Here is a 16913-nt window from a genome sequence, read left to right on the forward strand (position 1 = left end):
TAGCTCCCCTTGGAAAAATAGCAATAACTCTTTTAATAGCTTTGCTGACTACTTTTTCTCCAGTTCTGCATAATTCTCTTCATCAAGTCAGTTTTCTTAGTCTCTTATGTAAAATGGGTTTCAGTGAATTTCTGGGTCTGAGTTCTCAATAGAGCAGTGCTGTAAATAGGTGGTTCAGACAGTGATGATGACACGCATCAAATACTGGGTTATTCATCTGCATTGCTTATCTACACTGAGAAGCCATATGACTACTCCTAGCCATTGTGTTGTGGGCAGAAGTGACATGTATCACAAGCAGATGAAAGTATTGACAAACTGGTAAGGGACTCCCCAGATGCCTCTTCTGCCATGGCAACTGAGGAGGCTCCATTTTCAAGATGATGAAGCTAGAAGGTGGTAGAAACTTTCAGCCCATGTCTCTGAATGTGCACCTCTACTCTTACCAGATAAGAATTCTAGGTGAAAAAAGTTTTTGTTGCCATTAAGGAATTGGAATCTGTGAGATGATTTTTAACTTAAGCATGAGCTAGCTTATCCCAACATATAAGAATACCATGAATAACTTTATTCAAAAAGGAAAGTATATAAAATTATAATTTTACCTATGAAAGTGAAGACCAGTAAGTGTACAAATAACTAGTTGAGTGAAACTGTAAGCTTCAAAGGCAAAGTAAAAAATAAAGTATTGGGGAGCATTGAACGGCAAATTTTAATGCGTTAGGAGAAGCAGGAAAGGCTTCGCAAAGGAGTTAGCATGTGAGTTAAATTTCAAAACTAAGGCATTATGTCACTTTACACTTAGATGTGAGAGTCTCAGAATTGCCCCCCAATTATTCATTTAATAGCACAAAGGTCAATCCTTGAGACTCCTTATAGACTGCCTCTGAAATAGACCTTTTTTTGAAATTATGGTAAGAATCTGTTCAGTTTTGATTAAATAGACATCGAAATTGACCCTTTATAATTCTTAAAGATGACAGGAAAGGTGAGGAAATAGCTATTTGAAGAAAGTTCTTAGTGAGTTTGAAAACTGTCCTCCTCTTGACCTTACTTACATAGTTTCTTCTTAGGATTTCCTAGAGTTCAATATTCTGACAATTCATCTCAACTCCATCACTGAATTATCAAAGAAATAAAATATGAACAAATATGTTTATAAAGCATATAAATATGTAAGAGCCACTCATCAGGAAGTTGGTATAGTCTTTAAAAATCATTTCTGCTCATATTGGTTATTTATTATTTCCTCTTAGAAACTGTCTAAAAGGCTCAGTGCACTGGCTCTATATTCAGCTTCAATAATTGGGCTCTTGCAACTGGATCCGGTCCACAAAACTACTCCAGTAATTTTCTGTCTCATATATAATTGTCATTTTTGTCATAATTGTCTTTTTAAGAGTGCTATTTATTTGCTCAACAAAAAAGACTATCCTATGAATGGAAGAAATTGGCAGAGGCTTTTGATATTAACTACCTGTGCCTGTACAAAATTTTCCCAGTTAATATTTCTGAAAATGTTTTATGTGTGTTTTTGATAATACATTAGAATATTTAAATTTGTTTTTTACATTTTTAGTTATATCAGAAAATTTAACATCACGTTTAAAATATATACTTATAATATTAAGGTATAAGAAAAATTGTAAATATATACAAAAAAACTAATAACGTTATAGACTGAGTAGATGCAGACCTCATATTCTCAAGACAGGCTTGAGAAATTTCTGGAGTCTCTATAGACTTTGTGGCTCATATTGATTATATGACAATCTGCATGTGGCACCCAATGAAAGCCTATTTAGGCTGTAACCTACACAAAGACACTTCACTAAAAGACACTAAATGAATGAACTAGATTTCAGTAGGTTCTGAAATCTAGTTCACTCTCTGTTCTGCAAACTTTGCATCCTAGTTAGCTGTAGTAGATGACAGGAAGAACACTTATGTTGCACAGAAAACTATAGAATCATTATTTATGAGTCCCCAAGTCTGAGTCTTCCTGGGAGTGAAACTTTTCCTAAATTGTACACAAACTTGATATTGTCAGAAGTGACCTCCTCCATATCTTGAGATCTGAAAGTTCCCATAATTGGGAAGTGTGGCACAATAGTGAACCCCTTCAACTCTTGGATTAGAAGGGAATTTTCTAGACCAGTCCAAGACCCACTAACAAACAAGACAGAAAAAACAAAAACAAAAACAAAAAACTAACAAACCCTCACAAACAAACAAAAGGGCAGAAGAAACAGGCACACCTTACAAGTTAACAAACATTTAAGTTACTCCTATTTATATGCTCAAAAAATTAGAAAATTTAAACATTTTTTAAAGTAGAAAATATTTTAAAATAAGATAAAATGGAAAATCTAGAACCATAAAATATATATAATACCTATCATTAGGATATTTAAAAAAATAGGATATTAATGAGTGAGTTTAATAGTAGAATGTATGCAGCTAAAGTGAGGATTAATGAACTAGAACACAATTCATCAGGAAACATTCAGAATAATGCACAGAGAAAAAAGAGAAAAAAATGGAAAACACTGAAAAATGCATAAAATTATATGCAGGTTATGTTGAAAAGTAATGTGTTTTCAGAGTTGCAAAAAGAGAGAAGAGAATTACCTAGAAGCAATACCAGAGATACTGACTGGTGGAGATATGCCAAGTCAAATATTCCAAAAGCATGCTTCACTAAAATTCTATACCCAGCAAGATGGACCTTCAGAAATGAAAGAGGATATTTTCAGACAAGAGAATACAGAATATAATATTGGCAATCCCACAGAAAAGTGTTACTAAAGTGATTGTTTGCAAGCAGAAGGATAAACGAACCTAAGTGGAAACCAAAATGAAAGAACGAACATAGAACAAAAGGGTAAACATTTTGGTAAACCTATAAGAATCTTATGTGTAAAACAATAGTAGCAATGACAAAGTCTCGCGGAATTTAAATATACATAGATTTAAAATTCATTAAAATAGCACAATGGGACATGGCTAATTGAATTTGAAGAGCTTAAGACCTTTGCTTTTGTTGGAAAATGATAGAAATATTAATTAATACTAAACCGTAGTAAATCAAAGAAGCAGGGTGAATTTCTAGATGTGGATATTCACTAAAACAATACTAACACAATTTATAAAAAGGAGAAAAGTTGCATAAGAGACATCCCTTCATATATATAAAATATAATTATTTTAAAGAGCAAAAAGTAAAAATAGTAAAAATAAAGCAAATACAACACAATTGTTGCATACTCTATGGCTCAGTTGTAAATAATACTTGTAGAATCATTAAATGTAGTTACCTAATACTAGCATAACCACAAATGGAATGACATCTACATATTTCACACTAAGAAGTCATTGGATGTGTCTAAAATGGAGACATTAAGGAAATACAGCATAGAGAATAAAGGAATAACAATAAAAATATAAGATAAAAATATGGAGGTGAAAATCATAAGAAAGAGCTTAAAGTGTTGAAAATCATTGCTTCTGAGAATTGGGGTGATGACAGGAAGAGCAAAAAGCTGGTTTCACTGTGAGATTTATAGAAATATTTTCCTTTGGTCAAGTTAAAAAATTAAATAAAAATAAAAATAAATATAAAAAAGTATTTATGCAAGGACGGATACAAAAAAAGGAGCAGATGTATTTAAGTGGCTCTGCCAATTAAAAACACCAAAGGTGAACAAAATTTCCTGTTAGTCTAGTCTAAGAAATGGAATGGCTCCCTCGTTGGGAATTCCTGAGTTGATTTCAATAAGTGATAAAGAGAAAGAACAAGTACATGATTTGAACTTTACTTCTCTCTTTTAGATCAACACTCTTTTCTTCAAATTAGAAATGTTAAAATAATTGTCATTTTTATCCTATGAGAACAGGAGACATACTAACTTCCTCCCAGAGTCATTGACAGAAGACTTTCAGAGAAAAGTCCTTGAACTTTATAAGAGGCTAAATTACCCAACTCTCAAAAAGAAAAAGAAAGCATATTGTAGAAACTTTAGAATGCTTAATATATTCCCCTAAAATTTTTAAATAGACGATTTGTGAACATTAGGAAAAAATAATGAACACAAATAAGCAATACAGGTTTGCTAGGGACAAGTCAGTTTTTCTTAATTAAACGATCAAAGAATGAATGCTCTCTCTATACAGCAGATCTTGAATTATGCAATATATTTGATAAAAACCTATCATGATATGTTTATATATATGATTCAGGACAAAGTGGGCAAAACTAGTGGAAGAGAGATTCACCTATGTTTTTCAACAAGAACAACTCTTTAAATAGTACTTTTGGTGCTACTTCCTAATATTTATTCAAAGAAGATTTCAATGACTATGAAGAATGAAGTAACATTTGTTTAGATCAGGGAGTGGGAAAATGCTGTTCATGGGCTAAATCTGTTTGCCACCTGCTTTTATAAATAAAGTTTTACTGACACACAGCCACACCTTTGGTCTATGACCATTTTTTCCTACAACGGCAGAGCTAAGTAATTCATTTGGCTTGTAAAGTCCAAAATATTTACTTCAATTTCTACAGAAAAAGTGTGTTGGCACCTGAGTTATATGATCCTCTTAGGGCAATAAATAGTTTATTAAGCAGCCATTCTCTTTATTATTCAACATTTGCATTCATGATTTGGATCAAAAGGGTGAAAGTTGGCAGTATTGTTGACACCAAGTAAGAGAGACTCAACTGACAATTGCTTAATTAATTACAAGAAATTATCTTTTGTGTAACATCTGATCTAGATGTAGTAATCTATGGCTGAGAAGTTGCTTAAAGATGTAAGCCACAACCCAGGCTCCTTATTTCTTCCTTTGACATTTTTTTTTTTTTTTTACTTTCATCTTCATGTTCACAAGTTCACAAGAAGGGGGTTACAAGAATCCCTTCCACATTTCAGATAGGACAACGGGCAATAAGCTTTCTTCTGGTGAGATTTTGTTGTTTTAGTTGGGAGACAAAAATGCACACAAGGACTTTTACCCACAAGTCATTCACCATGGTTGATTATTTTTCATTTATCCAACAATTAACTATTGACTGTCCACTAAACTAAGTATTATGCAAGACACTAACATGAAAATAGTAAGTAAACATAAAAAAAAACTCTCCCATTAATGAGATTTCAATCTACAGATGGTTAAATAAATAATTATAATAAAGGGGAACAGATTTTATGATAATGATATATAGGGTATAAGAGGAGACTGTGTCAGGGGCTTAAAAAAATTCAAGAACTTTATTTAAGATTCCCAGAGGTACTGAAGTCCAAGATAAGTTTTGAAGGATGCATTGGCACAAACATGTACTAGACAAAGAAAAGCCCTGTGCTATTTTCTTGTGGTGAGATGAGTATAACATATCTGGGGGAAAAAAATCAAAGAACTTTATTATTACATGGAGGGCAGGGAGTGGGAGACCAGTGAGGTGTGATATGAGAGATCATTGGAGGCTATCCAAGGATAGGACAAGCCCTTGTTAAGAAGCTATTTCTTACCTGAAGGATTCTGGAAGGCTCCTACAGCAGAGGAGAGACTTGGTCAGATCACTTTAGGATGATTACTCTGCCCATGGTGTGGAAAATAAATTGAAGGCTGACCACACTGGACATGCAGAGACTTGGAGCAGGTCCCTACTATTACAGAGGTAATTAAATTTGAGAGATCTTTAGGAAGTGACTCAAGAGGCCTTGATGACTCTGGCAAGGGGCACTGGTATCTGTTCTGGCCAACTGACTGTTCTCCTCCATTTGGGTCATAGAGGAGACACATACTGAGAAGGGGCCATCATGATTTAGTCTGGGGCATCTGAGGTCTGAGATGTCTGTAATCTATTTGGATCTATATATTCAAGTTGGGGCTCTGTAGAAGTCTGGCTACCAACTTCAAAAACTGAGCAGTTCTAGAGTGGAGGTAGACTTTTGGGAGTTACCAGGTCTAGAACAGAATGGAAGCCACAGGAGTAAATCAAATTTCTCAGCGGGGCCTATGGAATGAAGACAGACCAGGGCCTGAGATGCATAGCTGACGAACACTAACTTTAAGGCAGAGATTTTCAAGAGTTTGCCTGACCTTGAATCAAATCAATGCTTGTTAAATCTACATAAGGACCTCTTACAGCGAGGCCAATGTGATTTTTATTGATATTAAAGCTTGGGAACCAGTGACCCGAGTGTTGGCTGAAAGAAAATTTAAAGAAACATTTAAAAACATTTAAAGAAAAGCAACACAGGATGAAATTGTTTCAAAATAAGAGAGTGGTCAACAGTGACAAAGGGGATTAAAAATTTGAGTAATTAAATTGGGAATGGCTATTGTGTTAAACCCAGACATTTCACTGGTATCCTTGAAAAACACACTTTCTCGGTGTCAGGAGAACAGGAGACAGATTGCCCTAGGTTAAGTGTGGGGACAGAGCAGGGGGCCAGAAATGATTAGGGGAAATTGAGTACATAAATATGTGGACACTTTCAGGAAATATGGCTGCCTGGTGGTACATTAGGGATGCAGACATGGGGACCTGGGGGTGGGGCTTTTCAAGAGGGGACACACTAGTGTTAATGGGAAGGAAATTGACAGGAAGGGAGTTAAGTGATTTGGGGGTCAACCTGATAAAGGATGGGATCTGGCTCTGATGTGGAGAAATTGGTTCAGAAGTTAAAGAGCGACAGCCCGTCTGTTGGGACAAGAGAAGAGAAAGGTGGGTTGGAGCCCCTGCATCTGGAATTTAGGGGGCGAGATTTTTTTGCATCTCTCCTCAATTGGATTAGCCTACAATTATTTTGGAGTTTTTCTTCTTTTTCACTTGGTATAGTGGGTTTTTTTGGCATATGTAGTATTTATGTTAAGTTTCAGTATCCAGGATTTGAATTGGACAGTTTTTTTAAAAAAATGAATTTAGTCGTTAAAATTAAAAAAAAAAAAACTTTTTTCAATGCTTGGAATAAATTATGTGGTATGGAAATATCTGCTTCTATTTTTTGTTTGTTTCTCTGTTTTTGTGAGTCAACTACAAGTCAGAATATTCTTAGCATTGCAATATGTGCTTTTTACTGATTCTCAAAATATTCTTGATAATCTATTTTGTTTTAAAAGAAAAACCCTACCCATTGTCGATCTCTGGCAGAGAGCAGACACTCATGTATGTTTTGAATGAGTAAAAGCACAAATCTAACTCGTGCCTTCCAAATCGTCCTCTATACAAATTCTATCTCTTGTATTTATAGCTCAGTTTCTACCTGGGGAGACCAGGAGCCACATAATCAGTTAACATAAATTGAGTCTCTCCAATTTGCCAGGTACTGCGCTAAATCCTATAACTTTAGGGTGATTTAAAATTGTTTCCAACTCATCCCTCACCATCTATCACTCATAGTTCTAACGACATCCAATTCTCTTCACAGATGTGCCTGGGTTCCTGCCCTTTCTTTCAATCCATTCCTGATACTGCCTTTGTCCTCACCTGCTAATCTCTCACCTGGACATCTAAGGAACCTCCTGTCTGAGCCTCCTGCTGCCAGGCTCTTCCCACTCCTTCCACCTTTTTCATGTCTATTAAAATTAGCCTCCAAAAAAAAAAAAAAATCAGAATCACTCACATCACAGAACTGATGTCAAAATGTGGATTATTTCTAGTTTGTTATAGAATAAAAATCCAAACCCCGTGGCTGAACTGTCCTTATTTTGACCTACACTTATCCACCCTCAACTCTTAACTCTCTTCCTCCACACATACCTCCACCCAACTTGTGTCCTTGCTATTCCCTAGTCTTTGCAGGGTTCTTGACTCTGTCTCTACTTGGGATGCCCCTTCTACCCTCTTGCAAATGTCTGCCAATATTTTAAGATCTAGACCCATGTCACACCTTAAATGGAACTTCTCTCACATCCCTAGACAATTTTGTTTCCTCTTTCTGTAATGTCAATCATCAGAATACATTCTGATTCACCTTTATCATCACTCAAGTTGTTTTTCAAAGAAGAGGACATGCTCTGCCCCCAGTGCTGCCCCCCACCCTGCCATGTCCTCAGAATCTTGAAGTGTCACATTCAAAATGTTATTATTTGCTAGGGCTGCCATGACAAAATAGCACAAAGCAGGTGGCATAATCAATGGAAATGTATTGTTCCAGAATTCTGGAGCCTGGAAGCCCGAAGTCAAGGTGTTGGAAGGTTAGTTTCTTCTCAGTGTTGTCAAGGAAGGATCTTCTCCAGGCCCTGCTCCCTGGCTTGCAGATGGCCATCTTGTCCCTGTGCCTTGCCAAATCATCTTCCCCTTGCATGTGTGCGTTTATGCCAAAATTTCCTCTTTTTATGAGGACACTGATCCTATTGAATTAGGGGCTCACTTTATTCAGTATGACCTCATCTTTACTGATTACATCCCCAAGAACCCTATTTCCAAATAAGATCACATCCAGAGATACCAGAGGTTAGGACTTCAACGTATGAATTTTGAGAGGTGCATTTTAATCCACAACAAACTTGCTAACTAAATGTATGTTGCTTCCCTAAATGAGTGTGTGATGAAGGAGTAAATCAATGAAGAGTTTTTACTCCATCTTTGGAAATAACCCTCAGCTTCCTTTCTTCCTCGATCCCATCTGCTCTTTTCTTCACTCAGGTTAAACAACTTTATCTCAATCTCCACTATATTGCTCTACTCTCTACTCTATTCTTCATACGACTGCTGCCTTATTCTTTTTTCATCAGCTCATTTACCTGCTTCAGGATCTACCATGTCTTACTTTCTCCTACTTTATCAAATCTAAAACAACCCAATCTGTTTTCAAGATCCATTGTAACCTGAATTGATTTTCTTCATTATATTCTGAGAAACGTATGGACTTGACCTGTATGAGAAACTACATTAAGAGGAAGGAGTCTTGAGGGACAGCAGAATCTGAAAATTAACAATGTATATTTAGGTAGACACAATCTAGGAGTAGGCCTGGTGACGTTCAGGGCACCAGCAGGCGGAAAAACATGCCAGAAATGTTTGATAACAAATCAGCAGGGAAATGCAAATATTGCAGTGGGAGGTCTAGAACTAACAGCCATGGGTCCTAACAGGTGGGAGATCCAGCTATGGAAAGTCGAAGGACAGGTGATATTCTGTTTTTTTTTTTTTTTTAAAGATTTTATTTATTTATTCATAGAGACACAGAGAGAGAGGCAGAGGGAGAAGCAGGCTCCATGCAGAGAGCCCGACGTGGGACTCGATCCAGGGTCTCCAGGATCACGCCCTGGGCTGCAGGCGGTGCTAAACCGCTGCGCCACCAGGGCTGCCCGACAGGTGATATTCTGAACCGCAGGTGAGCAGGCCACACAGGAAAGTGTTAACAGTGGACTGAAAAACATGAGCCACTGGGCTGAAGTTCAAGAGGGAGTTCTAGGTTTTCTGGATGAGCCATTGGCCCATGAGAACAAGCAGAACAGAGTCCAGGCCTAGAAGGATTCAGCCCCAAAGGAGGGAGATGAGAGCTATCGGGGCCTGGAAACCAAGTTCGTCAGCCGAGTCCTTTCAAGTTGGACATGACCGGAATCACAGAGTGGCACAGGACTGCTAATGAAAATCTCTGCTTGCATAATCAGCCTTTGCTCACAACCATAAAAGAAAAGGTGTGCAAATAAAAATAGTATGTTGGGCAAATTCTGCAGAGAGCCACAGAGGTTCTCCGGCTTTTAGACTTTGTGGCAGAGGCTGGCACGTTGGTGAGGTGAGGGTGGATGATTCCCCAGACCTCAGCACAGTTCTCGGTGAGCCATCACTGCCGATGGACAAGCAGCACAGTGGGCTGGGCAAAGTGGACACAGACCCTGCGACTGTCCCTCACTTCCTGACTAGCTCTTTGTGGCCTCAGCCCCCCTTCCCCGACAAGGGGGACCGTTCCATCGCCACCCTCTTTCGCCCGTCTTCTAGAGTTGTCTCAAGAACCAAGTGAAATCACATATGTGAAAACTGCTATGTTGACTCGAGGGTGCCTTTCAAAAGCATGTCACCGTGTCCCCGTGGTGGATAGCAGCACAGAAGCCCAGAATGTCATCCGATGGTAACATACCAGGAGTAGGAGGGCTATGATTGAAAAGTCTTCGCTGCTCGAAGGCAAATTCGACCTCATTCCTCGTTAGCTGGATGTGGAGTTGGCCCTTGTCCAAGCGGTGCAGCAGCTTTAGATGGAGCCCGAGATGAACAAAGGGCGACAGATAGGCAGCAAGGCGGTGGCGCCGCCAGGCCTCTCCCCCACCCCGCCCCCGTCTCCCCATCTCCCCGTCTCCCCGTCTCCCTCGGGCGCAGCTCCTCCACCGCGGGCTCCCCTGCCAGTTCCACAGTGACAATATGAGATATCGCATCTGAAGAAGCACAGCCAAATATTTGATTTGGACGATTACACTGAAGATGCCTCATCACAACTGTGGGTGCCCAGATTACCAACTCCTTGCTCTTGGCTTCCGTACACTCTGCAGTGAGTACAAACTGCACAGAAGAGCTCATTACAACACTGATGGAAGCGATCCCAAATGGCTGATGTGGAGTGTCTTGTTTGGGGAAGAGTTCACTGATGAGGAATAAGCTGAGGAGGCAAGATGCTGTTGTTTTTCCTGTCAAGGCAAATGGTACTAAGAACATGGCAAGCGTTTTTTAATTTTTTTTTTTTCCTCTCTAACTTGGATTCAGAAATTCTTGGCGATGAGAAAGCAATTCCTTTTCAGGGGAGATCACAGAGGAATAGTCACAATGGCTCTTACCCTTCTCTCCTTGACGTGTATGATCGTCTTCCATTTCTGTTAGCATGAGGTGGGGAGAATTCTCATCTGAAAATCACAGATCTGGGAAGGATCTTGTCGGGCTCCTGTTGAGCTACCCATGACCCCCACCCCCCACCCCAACTTCCAGCCCAGCCTCAGCTGTTTCTAACACCATCTTGCCTTCTTGTTTTGGTTTGATGGCAACGGAAATAAAACCATTGTGCCTAACTGAAACCAAATGATACCTTCTTAAAATTTTTTATTGCGCAAAGGATATTTTTTAAACTTTATGCAGAAAGCCTTACAGTTGCTCAAGAAGAGAGGAGGCTAGAACTTCAGATTTCCCCACATTGGCTTGCAAAATGAAAGATTCGCTGTGGTTTTATTTTAAATGTGTAAAAGTGATTTTCTCATTTCCAAAGTGTCCAATGTTTGTGTCATTAGAGTTCCAAGGATAATCAGTCCAGAAGTAAATTGCAAGATGTGATGCCTTGGTCATTATGTGCGTGCATAGACATACCACACACTCACATTTGTTGATTTACACGGGAACATAAATAGATGGACATGAATCAATGTACAATTATGATGACATCCACATTTCACAGCTATAGTTGTCTTGGCATATTTTCACACTGATATCCACATGTGAACAAACACAAGTCTATGTGCATTCCAACTTGTATATATTCCCAAACTTAAATCTTTAGAATGATCTAGAAAAAGGATTGAAATGGCCCGGTGTGTGTGTCTTAATAGATTTCCCTACTTGATTTTCATAGTCTGTGCTGAAAAAAAAAAAAAAATATGAGAGGAATCTGGATATATGCTTCTGCTATTGAGTTAGTTCGTTAGCCCTCTGCTAATAATCATGCAAAGGTCATGGGTTCGGTTCCCAGGCGAGCCCTTCACTTTTGCTCTGCTCCAAAGCACCAGGCTGCCCTCCCAACCCCATAGCAGTCACGAAGTAAATGCATTGCAAAGGGCTGGAGGTTTAGAAGGAGCCAACATGGATAAACAGCTCCTTTCCACTTTTCTATCTATATGATTTTCAACATGGTACTCAGCCATCTTAAGCCTCCACTTCTGAACCTGTAAAATTGGAATAGTAACTTTATGCCTCTCATCAAACTCTTGTGGAAACTAATTGTAGCAGGCTTGGCACGGTGCCTAAGCACCCAACAGACAGGCTAGCCAGGGTGAAGGCTGGGCCAAGGTTGGAGGTGGTGGGGAGATTCATGACTTTGTCACAGGGGAACTAAGAAGTTATGTTGAGGGGCTCCTATAAATTCTTACACCCAGGGATCACAATTCAGTAGCATGTTTGAAATTCAAGATCCTGAATTTGAAGAATTTGGGCCTAAAAAATCAAAACTAATGGTACAATAACTGGCTTATTTCCCAGCTTCCCACTCCCCAATTATTATTTAAGAAGTTCACAAAATGGACTGCATGGCTTAAAGCTCAATTAAACCTTTTGTGAAAACATATATACGTGTGTGTGTGTGTGTGTGTGTGTGTGTGTGTAGCATTAACTTTAAAAAATAGTCAACTGGTCCAAGAGAAATATATGCACAGTGGGAAGTTAATTAACTATATTCTCCATGCATTCCTATTTTAACTATACTTTCTATTGAGTCTTTTCTACTATTATTGCTTCTGTAATTTCACTGAGTCCAACAGAAGAACTTTTAGTAGAATATGAAGTCAGATTTAATTATGTTATCTAAAGTCCTAATTCATCATAACTATGTTAAAACCATAAATACGGAACTATGTGATGAGTCCAAATGTTTTCCAGATACAGTATGCAATTTGTCTTTGTGATAATTTACCTAATATCATTAAAACAGGGCCTAGATTAATGTTCTGTTTGAGATGTACTGAGTCCCAGACTCTCCTATTTTTTCCTATGTTCAACAAGCCACAATTTCTACTCACAGTATTGGTTTGTGTTGCTTCTTTAGATTAATTTTCCCATATGTTTCTAATTTATTTCTCAGAGAAATCAAGGTCACACATAAACAAAACCTCAACTTGTTAAAAAGTAGGAAAAAAAATTAAACCAATCATTTGCCATCATCTCTCACCTTTCTATTTGCCTCTCCCACCCAGGTAATCATTTAAATGAGTTCAACTTGTGGCACTAACATGCTTCCATTTTATAATTAGCTGTAACATAACCTACATCTTTAAAAAAATTAAAATAAATCATCTCAGAGAACCTCTAGCCTTTCAGAGCCATTTTCTTCCAAATCGCTTTCTAGCACTTACCAGAATCTTCTCACAGAGAATTTCTAGAAAATTATTGAGTTTCTCCAAAAGGTTCAGTTGAATTTAAACATGTTAATACTATTTACCTACCCTGCATTTTACTTCTACATGTAGCTTTACTATTATCAAAACGAATTCCTCTTCATATTTCTTCACCATAATTTTATCTACATTTGTTTATTCATTCTTTTTTCCTTCTTATACCAAAATAAAATAAAAACTAAATATATATATATTTACTATATAAAGCCAAAATCTCTACTCACTATACATTTAATAAAACCGAGTAATGAGGTTTTCCTTCAGTCACCTCCTCACCTCATAGTGAAATACCAAATTGCTCAAATGAGGCCTCAGACAACATTTAGGACAGTAGAGCATCTATGTTGAACCTAAAACATTATCCTTTACGCTGCTGGTAAATATAACATAATTACCATTTAGCTAGAGCTGTGGGAATGAGAGAAATTTCCAAATATGGGTTCATCTGCATTTTTCAACGGTGGGAAAAATAAATAAATAAACTACTATGAGATGTTGCTTGCTGAGAGGCTGGTTATGCCTCTTGGGAGTTCTCCTGACAGTTTAATGAGGCCTCCTGAAAATTGCATCTGGCATAGAAATTTACACTGACCACTCAGGAGAGGGAGAACAATACATCTTGGGGTGGACAGGGCCAAATTTACCCCCTTGTTTCTTTCTCCACCCTCTCCTCCCTGAATCTCCAGTAAAGCTTAGCTAGGAAGACCTGTAGGTGTCTGCCATCACCCAATAGCTGTGCTACTAATGCAATAGGATGCAATCACAACAGCTCTCTCCCTGTGGGAAGTCGGCAAAGGATGCTTGAGATTGTGAAGATGTCCTTGAATCCCAGAGGCCAAGGCAGTGCCCTCCTTCTGCCTTCTTTGGTCAGGAGACTCTATTTTAATGCCCTCTTCCCCAGTTCTACACAAACTTGCATCCATGCCACATGAGGAGGACAGGAAAGAATATTTTGATAAAAAAACACACTGTAATACTAATTCGGGGGTCAGAACAGAAAGGAATCCCTCACAAACTAATGCCCTCTTCTCTGGGCTAAGGTCGTGAAACACAGTGATTATTTGTAACAACCATAGGTAGCTTTTTTTCTGGTTTCATATTTCGGGTTTTTAACCCGCAAATGTTGTTCATGGCAACAAGGAATAAACAGATAGTATTTAATGGTGAATAATAATCCAAGGGAGAGCATAAAGCTCCAGGCAAGGTGATAAAGCTTCTCTCTAGGCTTAATGACTGTTGGAAGTGGATTCTAAGGAGGCAGAGAGAGAAGGTATTACAGAAGTCAAGAGCTACTGAGGAGATGTTTTCTGCATCGTCAGTGGCTGAAGTGCTTTCGTATGGTTTTCCCTGCTATACAGTCTCCACTATATTGTGATGCTCGATAAATATTAATGGAAGATGAAAAATGCATGAAAAGACAGACAGGAGCCTAGTGCCAGAGGAAAAGAGATTGCAAACTCAAGAATGCTTTCACTTCCATTTTAAACTGGCTCAATATAAGGACTTGGAGGAGCATGAGGAAATCCTCAAAACTGAAAGGATAAAAATGGGAGGAGGCAGGAAATTGAGAATGATGTTTAATTATCCTAAACCTGCTTCTTTTACCACTTTACATTTTGAAGAGCCTCATAGTAACGAGTTCCTCCCAACAGTGCCGGGAATGGGAGGCATAAGACCCACACATCCCAGGGCAGCAGCAGACCAATCCTGTGGAAGAACAAGAAGTTCAGCTTTAGAAAAAAAGTATGATTAAGAGAGGAGAAAAAGAGAAATAGAAAATGCATAAGATACTCATGTGTCATAAGGAAGATTTGAGAAGCAAGCACCAGAAGAGGAAAGAGAACATGGAACAAGGAAAGACATTTGCTTTTAGTGTTTGCTTTTTAAATGGGTATTAAAGGCCATACTTAATGAGATTTTGGTTGGGAGGAAAAACAAAAGATCATTTGCTGCCATTTCAAGTAAGAGATGATATTTCCAGCAGCCAGATCATGGCATCATATGTCGCCGTTCTGAAACTCAGGGTGTTCTGGAGCTTGTGTTGTAATGCTGCGGAAGCCAACAGGAGAGCAGGTGCTTGAGTTACGTACAGTCTGTACGTGAGGGCGTAATGGCTGACTAATACTGCAGGCACCATGGCCAACTCCTTCCTTGAGCAGCTCGCTTGTCTTGCGTATGTTTGTCTTGTAAGATTTTTGGATCTGGGAAGAGTCATCAGACATTTAAAAATCGGAAGAAGAAGGGAGGGAGAAGAGAGAACAAGTAGATGGTTTTTAATGATGACAAAAAATACATCAGTGGATTCCTTCTTTGGTAAAATGTTCACTAGGATGGTGATGATGATGGTGATAATAAGAACAATGTTATTATGTATTGTCTTAATTTCTAATGCATTGTCAGGCCTGGCATGCCCAGCCACAGCTACCAACTCCATCCTTTACTTGTATCGTGATGTGTTTAACAAAACCCAATTTGGCCTTTTAATTTAATGAATCAATTAATTAAATGATGATGGTGATGATTCCTTTTGTCAATCATGCCTATGATGAGCACTTTATTACCTAAACATAAAACTGCTAGCTCAAAGAGTGCAGAGTCATTACTGACATAAGAAATGGGAAATTATCAATAATACAGTTTCTTTAGTGTCAAAATAGGCAGTTTTATAAAGAAAGAAATAGTATATTTCAAGAAAAGCACAGCTCCCCAGGGGCTCCAGACATTCCCGCACCCCAGGCACATGTGTGTGTAAACAATACCTCTGCTGTTGAATGGGGCTCCACCAGGCATAAGAAGCTCCCTTTGCTGAGCTCAGTAGGTCTTGATGCTATCCTGAGTTTTCTCTACCACTTGGATATTCTTTCTATACTAACTATATCTTGTCTCCAAGTACAAAATCTTGTCAAAACAACACCAAACACACTTTTGAGTATTTCATCTGAGATTAGGTAAAGAGAAGGTCTGTTTCCCAGAAACACCAGTTCCAGCCTTTAGAATATCTGAGGTTTATTCCTTAAAGCAGTACACATGCTTTGACTTATGCAGTTATGAGTTTTTAAAGGATAACTCTTCACCATGTGACAGTAAGTCTAAGAATATTAAATAAAATATGGCGTATCATCTTAAATATATAGCTGACATTACAAGAAAGGAAAAATCCAATGAGTTTCTCTAATTCTAAAAATAGAGAAACTATTTCTAAAAATGGAGAAACTGGCAACTTGAACGTTAATCAGATACTGATGATTTAATAATCATAATGGAATTTTCTTGTCTATGTAACCAAGCAGTGTGTCTTTCAATGGCCATGAAGTGAAGAAGACAAGATGAGGAACCGGAACTCAAATAGTGAACTAAAACTGGGTTAGAGTTTACCTGTAGCATAAAAATGGAGTAAAAAGAAAAATCCCTCATCCAGTATCATAAGGAATACATAATTTTTCATGGTTTGGACTTTGGCTGGAAAAAAAAATTTTTCTCTGAAAAAGTATAACCATGTTACCACTTCCACTTGAATTTAGGGTTTGAATTTCTGTGATTTGTAAGGTCCAGGAAACCTTAAATCAAAAAATTAACATGTAAATCCATCCCAGATTATAACAGATCCAAGAAATACAGGAGCCTCACCCCACAAGAAGTTCAAGTAATAGAATGATCAACCATAAATTCTAAATAATTATGTTTAATATAAGTGAAAGAAAATTAAGATAGGTCAAAACTTGAGAAACTCCATGTTAACAATTAAGCAGAGGTGCCTATGTGGCTCAGTTGGTTAAATGTCTGCCTCTGGCTCAGGTCATGATCTTGGGGTTCTGGGA

The 16913-nt window shown here is 38.2% G+C and overlaps 1 long non-coding RNA gene across 1 annotated transcript; it reads right to left on the reverse strand.

Annotated features, from left to right (window-relative positions):
- Positions 1 to 14691: 14691 nt before the first annotated feature.
- LOC140642275 (uncharacterized) lies at positions 14692 to 16316 on the reverse strand. Its single transcript, XR_012038763.1, has 3 exons — positions 15855 to 16316; positions 15003 to 15296; positions 14692 to 14802 (listed from the first exon to the last, which is right to left on the reverse strand). It is a non-coding gene; the product is annotated as an uncharacterized lncRNA (long non-coding RNA).
- Positions 16317 to 16913: the final 597 nt, after the last annotated feature.

Source organism: Canis lupus, chromosome 11, assembly GCF_048164855.1.
Source record: "Canis lupus baileyi chromosome 11, mCanLup2.hap1, whole genome shotgun sequence".
In the NCBI taxonomy this organism is placed as follows: Eukaryota; Metazoa; Chordata; class Mammalia; order Carnivora; family Canidae; genus Canis; species Canis lupus.